This window comes from Zootoca vivipara, chromosome 3 (genome assembly GCF_963506605.1).
Source record: "Zootoca vivipara chromosome 3, rZooViv1.1, whole genome shotgun sequence".
In the NCBI taxonomy this organism is placed as follows: Eukaryota; Metazoa; Chordata; class Lepidosauria; order Squamata; family Lacertidae; genus Zootoca; species Zootoca vivipara.
The window spans coordinates 108821233-108835100 of NC_083278.1; the positions used below are offsets into that span (position 1 = coordinate 108821233).

General features: G+C 47.4%; 1 protein-coding gene across 3 annotated transcripts in view; it reads left to right on the forward strand.

Moving 5' to 3' along the window:
• The window catches only part of SPTBN1 (spectrin beta, non-erythrocytic 1), a 212123-nt gene that overhangs the window by 20174 nt on the left and 178081 nt on the right, over positions 1 to 13868 (forward strand). The gene's annotated exons all lie outside the window — the stretch shown is intronic.

The following is a 13868-nucleotide window of genomic DNA, read 5'->3' on the forward strand; positions in this document are numbered from 1 at the left end:
TTAGAAACATTTCTGCCTCCTACTGTGGAAGTAGAACACAAGCAGCACGGTTAGCAGGCTTGTTTTGGACACAGGAACAAATAAGCCTGGTCTTGAGCAGGAGAGTGCATTTCGGCCCCTCCTGATAAAAAAATAAATAAAGTGATGGGGTGAAAAACAGGCCAGGGCTACAGTGTGAATGCTCATAATGCAGGTGTTCTGAACATCAGCACATGCACACACAAAGCGTGTGGAATTTTAAGCAGCACCATTGGAAAGAACGCCTTAACCCACCCAGCATTCCCAACCTGGTACTCTCCAAATCATAGAATCATAGAGTTGGAAGAGACCACAAGGGCCATCCAGTCCAACCCCCTGCCAAGCAGGAAACACCATCAAAGCATTCTTGACATATGCCTGTCAAGCCTCTGCTTAAAGACCTCCAAAGAAGGAGACTCCACCACACTCCTTGGTAGCAAATTCCACTGCCGAACAGCTCTTACTGTCAGGAAATTCTTCCTAATGTTTAGGTGGAATCTTCTTTCTTGTAGTTTGAATCCATTGCTCCGTGTCCGCTTCTCTGGAGCAGCAGAAAACTCTAAAACTCTAAAACTTTGCACTAAAACTCCCATATCATCCCTGGCCGTTGCCCATGCTGGCTGGGGCTGATGGGAATTGTGGTTCAAAATGTCCGGGAGGCATCAGGTTATGGAAGGCTGCCCTAGCTTGTGTGGGTCTCCCAAATGGTGCGCAAACCACTTCCATGTCTGGCCAGCCTTGACCAGTGTTTCTCAAACTTGAGTCGCCAGCTGTTGTTGGACTACAACTCCCATCATCCCTAGCTATGGCAGGAGGTCAGCTGAATGCGGGAACCTTTCCCATCCTTTCAAGGACACCTTTCAGACCATGAGGTCTGGATCCTGCTTTTCATTTAAAAAAATAAATAAATAAAAGATGAGATTCTCTGCAAACCAGGTGTGCATTCACAGAATTGCAGGAGATGAACTGCCCTGCCTGAATCCTCCCTGCTCCCTGCTTTCGGTTTCAGAAGCCCACTCTGCAGATACAATATCAAAGACGCTTCCTCCAGCCTCTGTCTGTATGCTTTGAAACCTTGCATCGGTGTAAGGAACATGGGTGGGTGGCGCCTTCACAAACATTCTTCGCGCTCCTGAGCCATTCCATGTGGCAACTGGCTTGGAACTATTGCTACACCAAGACCAAAACCCCGAAAAAATCATTTTCAGTTCACCCCTGGTGGTGAGCCGTAACATGAGAACCTATGCCCCATGAGAACAGACCATGGATTAAAGAGAATTAAGCTTTTGTTACTGTGGCTGTGGGCATGTGTCCGCAGATTCCCTGCATGGATCTGCAAACTTCTCTGCCACCCTATGGACAGTTTGAGAGGGAGGCAATTTTATTTCTTCTTCCACAGCAGTCAGGAAAGTACAGCTGTTTCGGTTTTTTTAAAGTTCTGGATGTAATGAAGAGCAGCAGCAGGCCAGAGAGCCAGTGGTGGAATTTGGGATGAAAATTACCTTTAGCAGGCCATGTTGTAAGGAGTCTTGGTAGACCCCAAATTTGACATGAGTCAGCAGTGTGATGCAGCAGCTAAGAAAGCCAATGCAATTCTGGGCTGCATCAATAGGAGTATAGCATCTAGATCTAGGGAAGTAATAGTACCACTGTATTCTGCTCTGGTCAGACCTCACCTGGAGTACTGTGACCTCACCTGGAGTACCTCACCTGGAGTACCTTTTCTTTGCAATCCCTTGGATTATGAATTTATTCTGTTCCCCAGTATAAGATAGGGCAAATGTATAAAGGAAACAATACTGCTTGTACACATTTGGTATGGTAATAGGTGGACTGTGATCCACCTATTAACACCTGCAAGGGCTCAAGCTGCTGAAGAGGTAAGACACACCTTTGCTAGGGGAAAAAAACCCACCCAGATTGTTTCTTCAGCACTGTGGGGGGGGGCGGGGGGCTGGAGTGGAAATTTCAGAGAAGCCTCCACCTTTCATCCTCACAACAACCCTGTGAGGTAGGGTTGGCTGGGAGACAGTGCCTGGACCAAGGTAGACCAAAAACTTGAGATGAGTCAACAGTGTGATGCAGCAGCTAAAAAAAGCCAATGCAATTCTGGGCTGCATCAATAGGAGTATAGCATCTAGATCTAGGGAAGTAATAGTACCACTGTATTCTGCTCTGATCAGACCTCACCTGGAGTACTGTGTCCAGTTCTGGGCACCACAGTTCAAGAAGGATACTGACAAGCTGGAACGTGTCTAGAAGAGGGCAACCAAAATGGTCAAAGGCCTGGAAACAATGCCTTATGAGGAATGGCTTAGGGAGCTGGGTATGTTTAGCCTGGAGAAGAGAAGGTTAAGGGGTGATATGATAACCACGTTCAAATATATAAAAGGATGTCATATAGAGGAGGGAGAAAGGTTGTTTTCTGCTGCTCCAGAGAAGCGGACATGGAGCAATGGATTCAAACTACAAGAAAGAAGATTCCACCTAAACATTAGGAAGAACTTCCTGACAGTAAGAGCTGTTCGGCAGTGGAATTTGCTACCAAGGAATGTGGTGGAGTCTCCTTCTTTGGAGGTCTTTAAGCAGAGGCTTGACAGGCATATGTCAAGAATGCTTTGATGGTGTTTCCTGCTTGGCAGGGGGTTGGACTGGATGGCCCTTGTGGTCTCTTCCAACTCTATGATTCTATGATTCTAAGGTCACCCAGGGAGATTCACGGCTGAGTGTGGGGATTCAAACCCTGGTCTCCCGAGTCATAGTCCATCACCTCTAACCATTACACCACACTGCCTCTCAATATCACTGTTATCAGAGCTCGAGGACACTTTACAGCCAGGGAGAGTCCCAAGGACACAGTCAGTGTGAGGTTCACCACCCCGGACTTGGGATTTTCTTTGGTTCAGCTTAAGGATGCTCTTACCGGTAGGTGTTTGTTCTCCTAAGAGACCTTGGCATTCTGGCTTCCTGCAAGAGGCATGGTAAATCGCGATAAGCTTTATCTGGCATGTTTTGCTTTAACTGATGTTTCAGCTGGCATTGGTGTTGTGGCTGGAAGAAGTATCCGATATATTGTTGAGAAGGTTCTAGCTGCTGCTTCTTGGGTGATGTGTGCAATGCATGTGTGAGTTCAGCATTTGCTTTTGGGATGAAGGCTAAAGAGCATTGGCGAGATAGCCAGAGGAAAGAGGGCCGTGTTAATGATAGGGCTGGAGAGGTAAACAGATAAAAGAAGTCAATGCTTTTGGCCTGTCGGCAGATGCTGTCAGTTGTTTTTCAGCTTTGTTTAAGTGTGGGTGGGTGGGAATGGCATATTTATATTTAAAAGGAGAGCTGAGCATCCCTTTTGCAGCTCTGCAGGTTGGTTAGGAATTATCACAGTGTGTGGCCGGACTTCTGCTATTTTGCAGGTGAGGTTCAAAGGCACACTGAATTGGGTAGGTTTGCCTTTATGTGTGAACTGAATGAAATTTCTCTCACGTCCCTACTTCCAAAGCATAAAGATGCAACCAAACGCCTAGATTTAACTTGCAGCACCGCAAAACAGTGGTGGGATCAACAATAAATAACAATGAAGTAGCAGTGAAAGCAGTGGTATAAATAACACACACAAGTAACAGCTCAGTAGAATGAGAATAAAAGTCAATAGTTTTTGTGTCTTTATTTTATTTTAAAAAACATGATTTCAGTGTTAAAGCAAACCAGCCACATGGTAGCATTCTTCTTAATATCTTCAACACTTGTAAGAAACCCATCTTCTAACATGGCAGCACATATCTTTTGGAACTCCCAGCATGTTTGATATCAGGCAACTGCATTCTTCCTGCATTGTTGGGGGTTGGACTAGATGACCCTTGGGTACCTTCCAATTCTACAGTTCTATGATTCTTAGTGTCTGCTAAAAACATTTTTGTTTAGGCAGTGCTATCTGGACATGCAGAAGTCGGTATGTGCTTTAGTCTGTTTTTAGTTTAACAGTTGATTTTAATTATATTTTGATTTAAAAAAAATACTTGATTTTAACTTTGTCTTCTGTTGATAGTTTTAAAGGTTTTTTTTGTTTTTTTGGTAAATCATGTGGATTTACAAATCCGAGGTTCTATTTACAAGCAAGTGATATATAAATTCTGTTAAGTATTGTTGCGTTTTAAAAAATGGAAGGGAATTGTGCTTCCCCTTCTGGTGTGAAATTGATTTCTGGGAATTGGAGGGATGGCTGTAATTAGAAATTAGGAAAGCAGAGCCAATATAGACTCTTCCCCTCTCCCTGTTGCAAGGATTCCCTCCCTTTCTGTCTATGATGCCAAGCTACCGTGGTTGCATCAGAGCAATAGCCGCAGCAGCCGGGGAAATGCTTCCATTGTTCCAGATAAATGATTCTCGGTGCTTAAGGGGCACAGAAAGCTGCCTTGCAATGAGTCATTGCTTCATCGAACTCAGTGCTGTCTGCACTGACTGACAGCTGCACTCTTGCATACCAGACAGGGAACAATCTCTGCCCTGCCTGGAGATGCTCTTATCGCCAAGCTATTTCCGTTCCCCACCATGCTCAACACAGCAGACCTGCCTGTTCCTCTTGTTTTCCCATTGCTGAAAGATGCACCCAGGTGTCCGACCTCGAAAGGCCTCTTACGGAGACCTAGTGCAGCTGTCGGCAGCCGTCCGGATGTTTTGGACAATTAAGTGCCATCAGGCCCAGGCTGGTAAAGGCCGATCCAATAGCTCGCTTAACTAACAGGTTAATGCTATCATTTGTCACTTGTCAGTACAAGCTAGAGGTCGCAATACCACCTTATCTCATGGCAGCCTAAACACTGGAATAAGACTAATAGAGAAATCCAAACATGTTCTCTGCAATTTTACAAACGTATTAAAAACCAAAGCGAGATTCACAAAGGCTGCTGTGATGTGTCTTGCAATTAAATGGCGGCTTGTTTTTGGTTTTGGGGGAAGATGCAGAGTTAGTGAAGTAATTCCTTTAAATGAGGACCAGCCAGTGTTCAGAACGCAATAGGTAAACTTCTGAGTTACACAGGAGGTTCCATAAGGCTAGATGTAATGGGGAGGGGATATTTTTGAGCATGGATATGACGTGAAGCCTAGTTTATCCTTGGAGCCTCCATATTATTTAGTCTAGGGTATTATTTAGTCTAGGGTAGCTGCGTAGCTATCTGCATGAGAAGTACCGTACAATTCGTTTGAGGGCTGAAAGGCCGTGCTGCTGCTAGATCAGGAATCCTCAAACTTCGGCGGGGTATAAATATATATATTATTACATCTGATCGAAAAATAGGTGCGATTTCTGTACAAAGCAGAAAGGTCTGGCCCAGCAGAGGAGAAGAGAGGGCAAATCAAATGTGGAAGATGTGGGTTTTCAGGTGCGTTGTGGATGAGCCTGTAGTCCAGGCATCCCCAAACTTCAGCCCTCCAGATGTTTTGGACTACAATTCCCATCATCCATGACCACTGGTCCTGTTAGCTAGGGATCATGGGAGTTGTAGGCCAAAACATCTGGAAGGCCGCAGTTTGGGGATGCCTGCTGTAGTCTAACCTCTGTGGAAGCTTAGTGCAAATCAGGATGGATGCTCAATAAACAGGTTGTCAGAGGAGTCCCAAGTAGGGACGGGGGAGAACTTTGATTCAGTTCTCATTGAAAGGTGAACGTACCTAATTTTCACTTTCCGAGATAGTATGTGAACCAAAACACAGCCGTTACTCGAAAACTCCACTTCTCCAGAGTTTGCAGTGTCGTTCTCCAGCCAAGCAATGTACCTTGGTTTATGAACTTATTCCGTTCCAGAAGTCCGTTCTTAAACCAAAGTGTTCTTAAAACAAGGCATGCTTTCCCATAGCAGCGGGGGACTCAATTTACAAATGGAACACACTCATCAGAAAGCAAAACATGTTCTGCATCCAAGGCAAAGTTCACAAACCAAAACACCTACTTCTGGATTTGCAGCATTCTTAATCCAAGTTGTTCATAAACTAAGCTGTTATTAAAGCAAGGAACCACTGTACTAGTGTAAAGTGTGCACAAAAAATGCACATACAGAAATGCATTTAGGGCAAATTGCTTTGTAAAGACATGTCATTGAGAAACACTGCATACAAAAATGTATATATTGGGATAAATTCTCATTAAAGTGCTGATGAGTTAAGAAGAAGAAGAAGAAGAAGAAGAAGAAGAAGAAGAAGAAGAAGAAGAAGAAGAAGAAGAAGAAGAAGAAGAAGAAGAAGAAGAAGAAGAAGAAGAAGAAGAAGTTTGGATTTGATATCCCACTTTATCACTACCTGAAGGAGTCTCAAAGCGGCTAATATTCTCCTTTCCCTTCCTCCCCCACAACAAACACTCTGTGAAGTGGGTGGGGCTGAGAGACTTCAAGGAAGTGTGACTAGCCCAAGGTCACCCAGCAGCTGCATGTGGAGGAGCGGGGAAGCGAACCCGGTTCACCAGATTACGAGTCTACCGTTCTTAACCACTACACCACACTGGCTTTTTTGAAAAGTGCAAACTGATTTGCAAATATAGAGAACTAGAGCTAAGATTATAAAACTGTGAAACTGTTTAGAAAAGCTGAAATTGACAGATTTGCCCATTCCTAGCCCTAAATGGTGCTCTGAGCAGGCAGTAGGATCAGTACAAAGAATTTTCTTGAATCCTGCACCTGGATGCAGCTTAAATGTCACTCAGGGCTTTCTCATGGATGAGGGCGTAATGGGAACAAAACGAGAGTCAACAACTTAAAAAAAAAAAGTTCTCTCACAATCTTAGTTCCCGTTATCTTTGCCTGTTAGACTGTTACAGCTTTGTTTGGCAGCTTCCCTCTGAGAAGGAATTCTTGCGAATATTTCAGCAATTTGGTAATTTCCTCCAACCCTTGGATTTGCAACCCACACCCAAATCTGCTGGTCTGTTCTGGGTTCGGTCAGTCAGGACTAAGAGCGCTCCTCTTGATCTGCACTTGAAAATGTGTAAACCCTTCGTGAGTCATCCAGATTCAGTCCAAGTGCAAGGCAGCAGATGACACTCCAGCTGTGTTTCACAAAGCTTTTCTCCTGCTTGCATAATACAAGAGCCCCGTGGGCTCATCTTCGTGAAGCCGAAGACTCAGAGCAGACGAAATAAAGTGCTCCTTCACAGAGCGCACGGTTAAACTGCGGAATTCACTGCCACGAGATGTGGCTATGCCCACCCATTTGGGTAGCTTCCGAAGGGGGATTAGACAGGTTCACAGAGAGTCTTCAGCGGCACACAGCTGTTGTGGTTAGTAGCTACGTGCTACTACCTAAAGTATCAGAGGTGATCATGCGCCTGAATACCCATTGAAGCAGAAGTGCTGTTGTGCTAGAGCAGGCGCCCCCAAACTGTGGCCCTCCAGATGTTTTGGCCTACAGCTCCCATGATCCCTAGCTAATGGGACCAGTGGTCGGGGATGATGGGAATTGTAGTCCAAAACATCTGGAGGGCCGAAGTTTGGGGAAGCCTGTGCTAGAGCATGGGTAGGCAAACTAAGGTCTGGGGGCCTGATCTGGCCCAATCGCCAGTGGACGGCCCAGGAATCAGCATGTTTTTACATGAGTAGAATGTGTCCTTTTATTTAAAACGCATCTCTGGCTTATTTGTGGGGCATAGGAATTTGTTCATTTTTTCCTTCAAAATATAGTCCGGCCCTCCACAAGGTCTGAGGGACAGTGGACCGGCCCCCTGCTGAAAAAGTTTGCTGACCCGTGTGCTAGAGGTCACATCGACACCATGCCTTTAACAGCCATGGCTTTTCCCTAAAAACAAACAAACCCGGAAGCTGTAATTTACCCCTCACAGAGATGCACTTCTCAGTGTCCTTAGCAAATTGCAGTTCCCAGGATTCCTTGGCACATGGGCTACTGGCATGATCCGGCATGTTCTTCTTATGCTCTTGAGACTTGACATCTTCCCCTCTTCTAAGGGAGTGAACGACAACTCCAATTTGGGCAGGACAATTCACCCCAGAAAGAGGGTTCTTAATATATTTTCCTCTGAAACACCCTCCCCACAGCTGTTTTTACTGCCACCAGGGCTATAGGGACAGGTCTAGGAGAGGGATGGGGGGGGGGGGCTTGCGGGCCTCTGGATGTTGTTCCATCAGCCCCAACCAGCATGGCCAAAGGCTATGGATGATGGAGGTTGTAGTTGAGCAAAATCTGGAGGGTTCCCCATCCCTGGTTTAGAACTTGGTGGGGCTTGGTGGGAACTTGGTGGGACAGAGGGAGGTGGAGGTGGTTTTTTTTGGGGGGGGGGATGGACGGACGACGACGACTCTGTGCAGGGGAAATATCTCCACTGCCCGTCCTTCTCCAGGGAAAATTGTTCTCTATTTAAGGAAAGAGCTGATGGCCATTCATAACTCATTGCTCTTAGTAGGATTTCCTAAGGCTGCGGGGCTGCGTGTGGGGCGGGGGGGGGGAGGAGAAAAAGTTTGGCCCACCACAGTGCACAAGTTTGCTTCACTCTCACTAAAGGGGTGCAAATGCATTTGCGGCCAAGGCCTGGTTTAAATTAAAGTCATGTTTAGCCTGGGAGGGTGGGGACAACGGCTTGAATCTGTATCGATTCCCAGAAATTATCTCAGGGCTGGATCTCGTCCAGCACTGTGATAATGATTGTCTGGGCCTGTTCCTTTCTTTTGAAATCATTTTCCCAAACAAAAAAAAAGCCAGAGCGTTCTCCAGCCTTTTCTATGCATGCGGCAAAATGGGGCGTTGGGACGGTAGTCTGTGCCACTTCAGACTACAGGCTGGGGAAGTGGGGAAGCCACTTTCAGGTGCTGCTCTATGGGGGGGGGGGGACTCCCTGCAATAAGAACATAGGAAGCTGTCTTATACTGAATCAGAACTTTGATCCATATAGCTTCGTAGTGACTGAAAGGGGCTCTGGAGGTTTTCAGACAGGCCACACACCCTTCTTGGAGATGCCACAGATTTGATCTGGGGCCCTTTGCTTGCAAATCACATGCTCTGCCTCTGAGCCACAGCATTTCCCTGGTAGATCAGGGAGAAAGGCTTTAAAGCAGCCTGTTGTTCCCCACAGCGCTAATTTTCTGCTTGCAAGGAGTGTTGGTTGTTGTTTTTTTGGTGCTTTTTAAAATGTACGCTCTGCTCTATAATCTCAGAGCAGGTCTTCAAATATTGTCCCTCTTGGGGCTCCGAAAGAATCCGAGAGCAGCTGGGAGATGATTGGCTACGACACGAAAGATCTTTTCTGCCTGATTCCTTTTGTCATTTGTTTCAAGTCTCTCAACAGCGCTCAATAAAGCAGTGTTGCCGTTCACCTTTCCCTGCCCTTCCCACACGGCAACGGTAAATTTCCACTTCTGAGGGAACCCAGAATTAGGGTGTGATCCTCCCACTACCGTCTTGTGTGGCTAGTTGACTTGGGGGGATGTTTTCAGCCTGAGGGCCACATTCCCCTTTGGGCAAGCTGTCAGGGGCCACATGACAGTGGAGGGCAGGGCCAGAGGCAAAAGTGGGTGGAGCCCAGAATATCCATTTTATGTTTGAACAGTAGGGGAATCGCTGCCTACTGTCTCTCAAACCCCTTTCTCTATCCTTCTTCCAGGCAAGAGGTGTGTGAAGCAAGGTCAGTGAGGGACAAGGCCTAAGGCAGAGTTCCCCAAACTGGTTTTGGATTACAGTTCCCATCATCCTTGACCTGTGGTCCTGCTTTGCTAGGGATGATGGGAGTTGTAGTCCAAAACTGCTGGAGACCCAAGTTTGGGAAACCCTGGGCTAGGGAAACAGCATGTGAGAGAATGAAAAACCTGGAGGGCCACATTTGACCACCAGGCCTGAGGGAATATGCCATGGTGTCCACAACCCTCCTTCTGCCTGCCCCTTCTTTCCATTGTGCAACTTTCTTCGAGCAGTATTCCATATCGTTTTGTTATTCACCTTGTTTTAATGTTGACTTCATTCCCAATTGTTCTGCCATTTTGTTGTGCACCACCTTGGTAGCTCAAGGTGGCTTAGAAATGACTTAATTTGTTCAGACCACACCTGGAGTACTGTGTCCAGTTCTGGGCGCCATAATTTATGGAGGATGTGGACAAGTTGGAACGTGTGCAGAGGAGGGCGACCAAGATGATCAAGGGTCTGGAAACCAAGCCTGATGAGGAACAGTTGAGGGAGTTGGGCATGTTCAGCCTGGAAAAGAGGAGACCGAGAGGAGATATGATAGCCATCTTTAAATATCTCAAGGGCTGTCACATGGAAGAGGGAACAAGCTTGTTTTCTTCTGCTCTGGAGGGCAGGACTCAAACCAATGGCTTCATTACAAAAAGGAGATTGTGACTCAACGCCAGGAAGAACTTTCTGGCGCGAAGAGCTTCTTAGACATTAGAATGGTCTCCCTTGGGAGGTTGTGGACTCTCCTTCCTTGGACGTTTTTAAGCAGAGGTTGGATGGCCATGTGGCATGGATGCTTTAGTTGAGATTCCTGCATTACAGCAGGGGGTTGGACTAGATGACCGTTGGGATCCCTTCCAACTCTGCGACTCTATGATAAGGGAATGAAATAAACAAGCAACATACCTCAGCAGCTATGCTAACTGTGATTGGGGGCCAACTCGGATCTGCAGCCATTGACTGACGCTGCTGCTGATGTCACGGTTAAGTGTGGGCTCAACCCAGCAAAGGTTGATTTGCGCTCAAAGAGGAGAAGAGGAGCCACCCTTTTGCCTTGCTCTCAGTTGCTGAACCATGATGCTGCAGTCGGCATTGCCTTGACTGCACTTGCTGTCGGTGTAGGGGGAAAAGAGGTCCTCCCTCTCCTGTTGATGCGCTGCCAAACACTTGACTCAGACCTCTTGTATCTCATCTAATTGGCCAGTGGTTTTTCTTCTGCAGTGCTCCACCGCTGTTACCAGTTCCAACCTTAAATAAAGCAGGGCGTGTGGCCAGCCGCGCCCTGTGTCTCTGTTCCCCGCGATAACTTAGGGTGTTCTCCTTGCAGAAAGCTGCACTTACGCACCTCAATATGCGTGTGCAGAACACTAGATTTGGAAGGAGCCAATGGATCGTCTGTGGTTATGACTTCTCTGCTCAAAAGGAGGACCACTTGCCCTTCCCAAACAATCCTCACATTTCAGCAAAGTCAGAGAGCAATGCAGTTATGTTACATAAGGGCTCTGCACCAGCAGATCAGATCACTACAGAGCACTCAAGAAAACGGCTCAAGCCCTCTTCTGAAGGCAAAGGATCACACTCCTAGGTGTCACAGTATGGCCTTTTGGACATTTTCTTTCTGGCTGCAGGTATGGCAGTCAACCAGACCCCCCCCCCCCAGAGTCATAACTTGTATCCATCTATTCCAGGGGTCCCCATACTTACCACGCTTCGGGCCGGTGCGCAAAGTGCGTATTGCGCGACGGACCGGAGGGCGCGGGAGCGCATGCCCATACACATGCGCACACGCTATTTCTGGCGCACTTCCGGGTCGAAGGAGGACCGGAAATAGCTTGTGAGCATGCACACGGGCCTCCTCCGACCTGAACGTGTGCCGGAAATAAAGCTTGTGCACACACGCAAGCTATTTCCGGTCCTCCTTCAACCCGGAAGTGTGCAGCCGCACCACACTGGTAAGAGCAGGTGGTGGCAGCGGGCGGCAGGGCCGGATAAATGAGGCCTTCGGGCCATATCCAGCCCCTGGGCCATAGTCTGGGGACCCCTGATCTATTGCAAGGGTACGCAAACACACCCCAAATCCTTCTGAGTGCATCTATCTTCTGCAAGACCACACAACTCAAATCCTGCAATGCCACTCACTTATCTCTATGACTTCTTCCCGAGTGTGGCAGTAACAACACACAAGGCTTTGAACTCTACCAGCGACTCGGACCAGTGAAGGAAAGTTGGGTGTGCTGGCTGGCTGTCCTTGGCTGGAAACCACTTCCTCCATTTGGCCCTGAATCCAAGCAAAGGAGGAATTATGAAGATAGAATAATGGAATCACTCTTTCACCCCTTCTCACACTTTCGATGGAGCCTTGGTGGACCCTACCCCCCCCCAAGAAGTAGGAAAGGGTCATATGGAATTTTCCCAGGTGGCTGCAAAATGACAGTGAAAGATAGTGATTGACCCATATTTCCTGTGTGAAGGGGCACCGGCTGTAGTCCAAAAACAGCTGGAGACCACTAGTTTGGGAAACCCTGCTCTAGATGTTTTAGACTACAACTTCCATCATCCTTGGGGATTGTCCATGTTGGGTTGGGCCGATGGGAGTTGTAGTCCCAAACAGTTACCTCTCTTTTAGACAGTACTGACCACGGATCTGGCTCCGTATAAGGCAGTTTCCGGTGTTCAACATCCAGTGCTCTTTTCCTGTGCTCTCAAAAGCCGTGTTCAGAATGTGCAGCTGAATTTTTAAGGGGAAGGGGCTGTGGATCATTGGCAGACACCTGCTTCACATGCAGAAGCCCCTGGCAGCTCCAGGTAGGACTGGTAGCAAGCCACTATTGACTGTAGACAATACAATGGTCTTACTCTGGATAAATCAGCCAGGTCCCCTCTTCCTCTCCTGGATCTCCCTGCTGCTTAGCTTTCCATCTGAGCTGTGCCAGAGCGAAATCCAGATGTCCCAGACCTTTGGATTGTTTGCTCCTTCTGAATGCCCTCCAGGCCCATATGGAGAAGCGGCGCTGCCTTTCGCTGGCACGGTCATCTGCTTTGCGTCTTCCGAAATAAATCCGCCGCAAGAGTTTCGTGCCAGCAAAGCATCTGCGTAACTCCCACAGATCACCTTTGGAATATTGTTTATTTCCTACCGTTTCCCCTTTTCGACTTTCTTGGCACATCTCTGCAGGTGGATCAAGCTGGAGGCGTTTGTGGGTCCCGATTCCACACACCCCCTGCTTTCAGAAGCTTCACCAGCACATCTGGTTGTTGTATGCGAGAACCACATCTAAGCAAAGCCAGAGGTGGCCTCTGGCATGTCTTTCGCTCCTCTCAACTGGGCTGCCTTCTAACCTGCTGCACCTCTGTAACAGTTTACTGTATAAAGTCGGTGCTATGTGAAACACACCAGTGAAACGCAGGGGTGGACCTGCCAACGACTGCAAAATAATAAGTTGCAAAACCCAATTGCATAAATCCAGCCATTGCCTGAAGCTTCGCTTCTGTTCTGCTTTCCCTAACCTGCAAATCCTCTCTTCTCTGCCTGGGATTTGTATCAATTGTGGGAACCTTTAGAAATGCACACTGAAAGGCTGGGGTTTTTTTGTCTTTGCATTTTGCTGGCCTCTATGGCTGCCCTCCCCTGAATGTTGGGGGGACGGCAGCAGCGGGACAAAAACTAAACTAAACACAAAAGGGGGGGTTCAGGTTCCACAAGTGCTAAGGAAATACTTCATAGAACTTCATAGAACCATAGAGTTGGAAGGGACCCTGTGGACCATCTAGTCCAGCCCCCGGCAATTTAGGAATATGCACCCATATGGGGATCAAACCTGTGAACTTGGTATTATCAGCGCCATGCTCTAGCCAGCTGAGCTAACCAAGCAACTCAGCAAACATAGGACGGTTTTAGGAAGGGATCCCTCTCAGCCCTGCTTGGAGATGCTAGGGATTCATAGAATCATTGAATTGGAAGGGACCGCAAGGGTCATTTAGTCCAACCCCCTGCAATGCGGGAATCTTTTGCCCAGCATGGGGCTCAAACTCACGACCCTGAGATTAACGGTTCCCTACTCTACCAACAGAGCTATCCTAGCTATCTTGGGACCTTCTGCATGCAGCTCAGGTACTGTACAACTGAACTCTCCCTTTGCATGAAGATATACTCAAAAAACAGCATTCCTGATGCAAAAAGGGGGAGCACC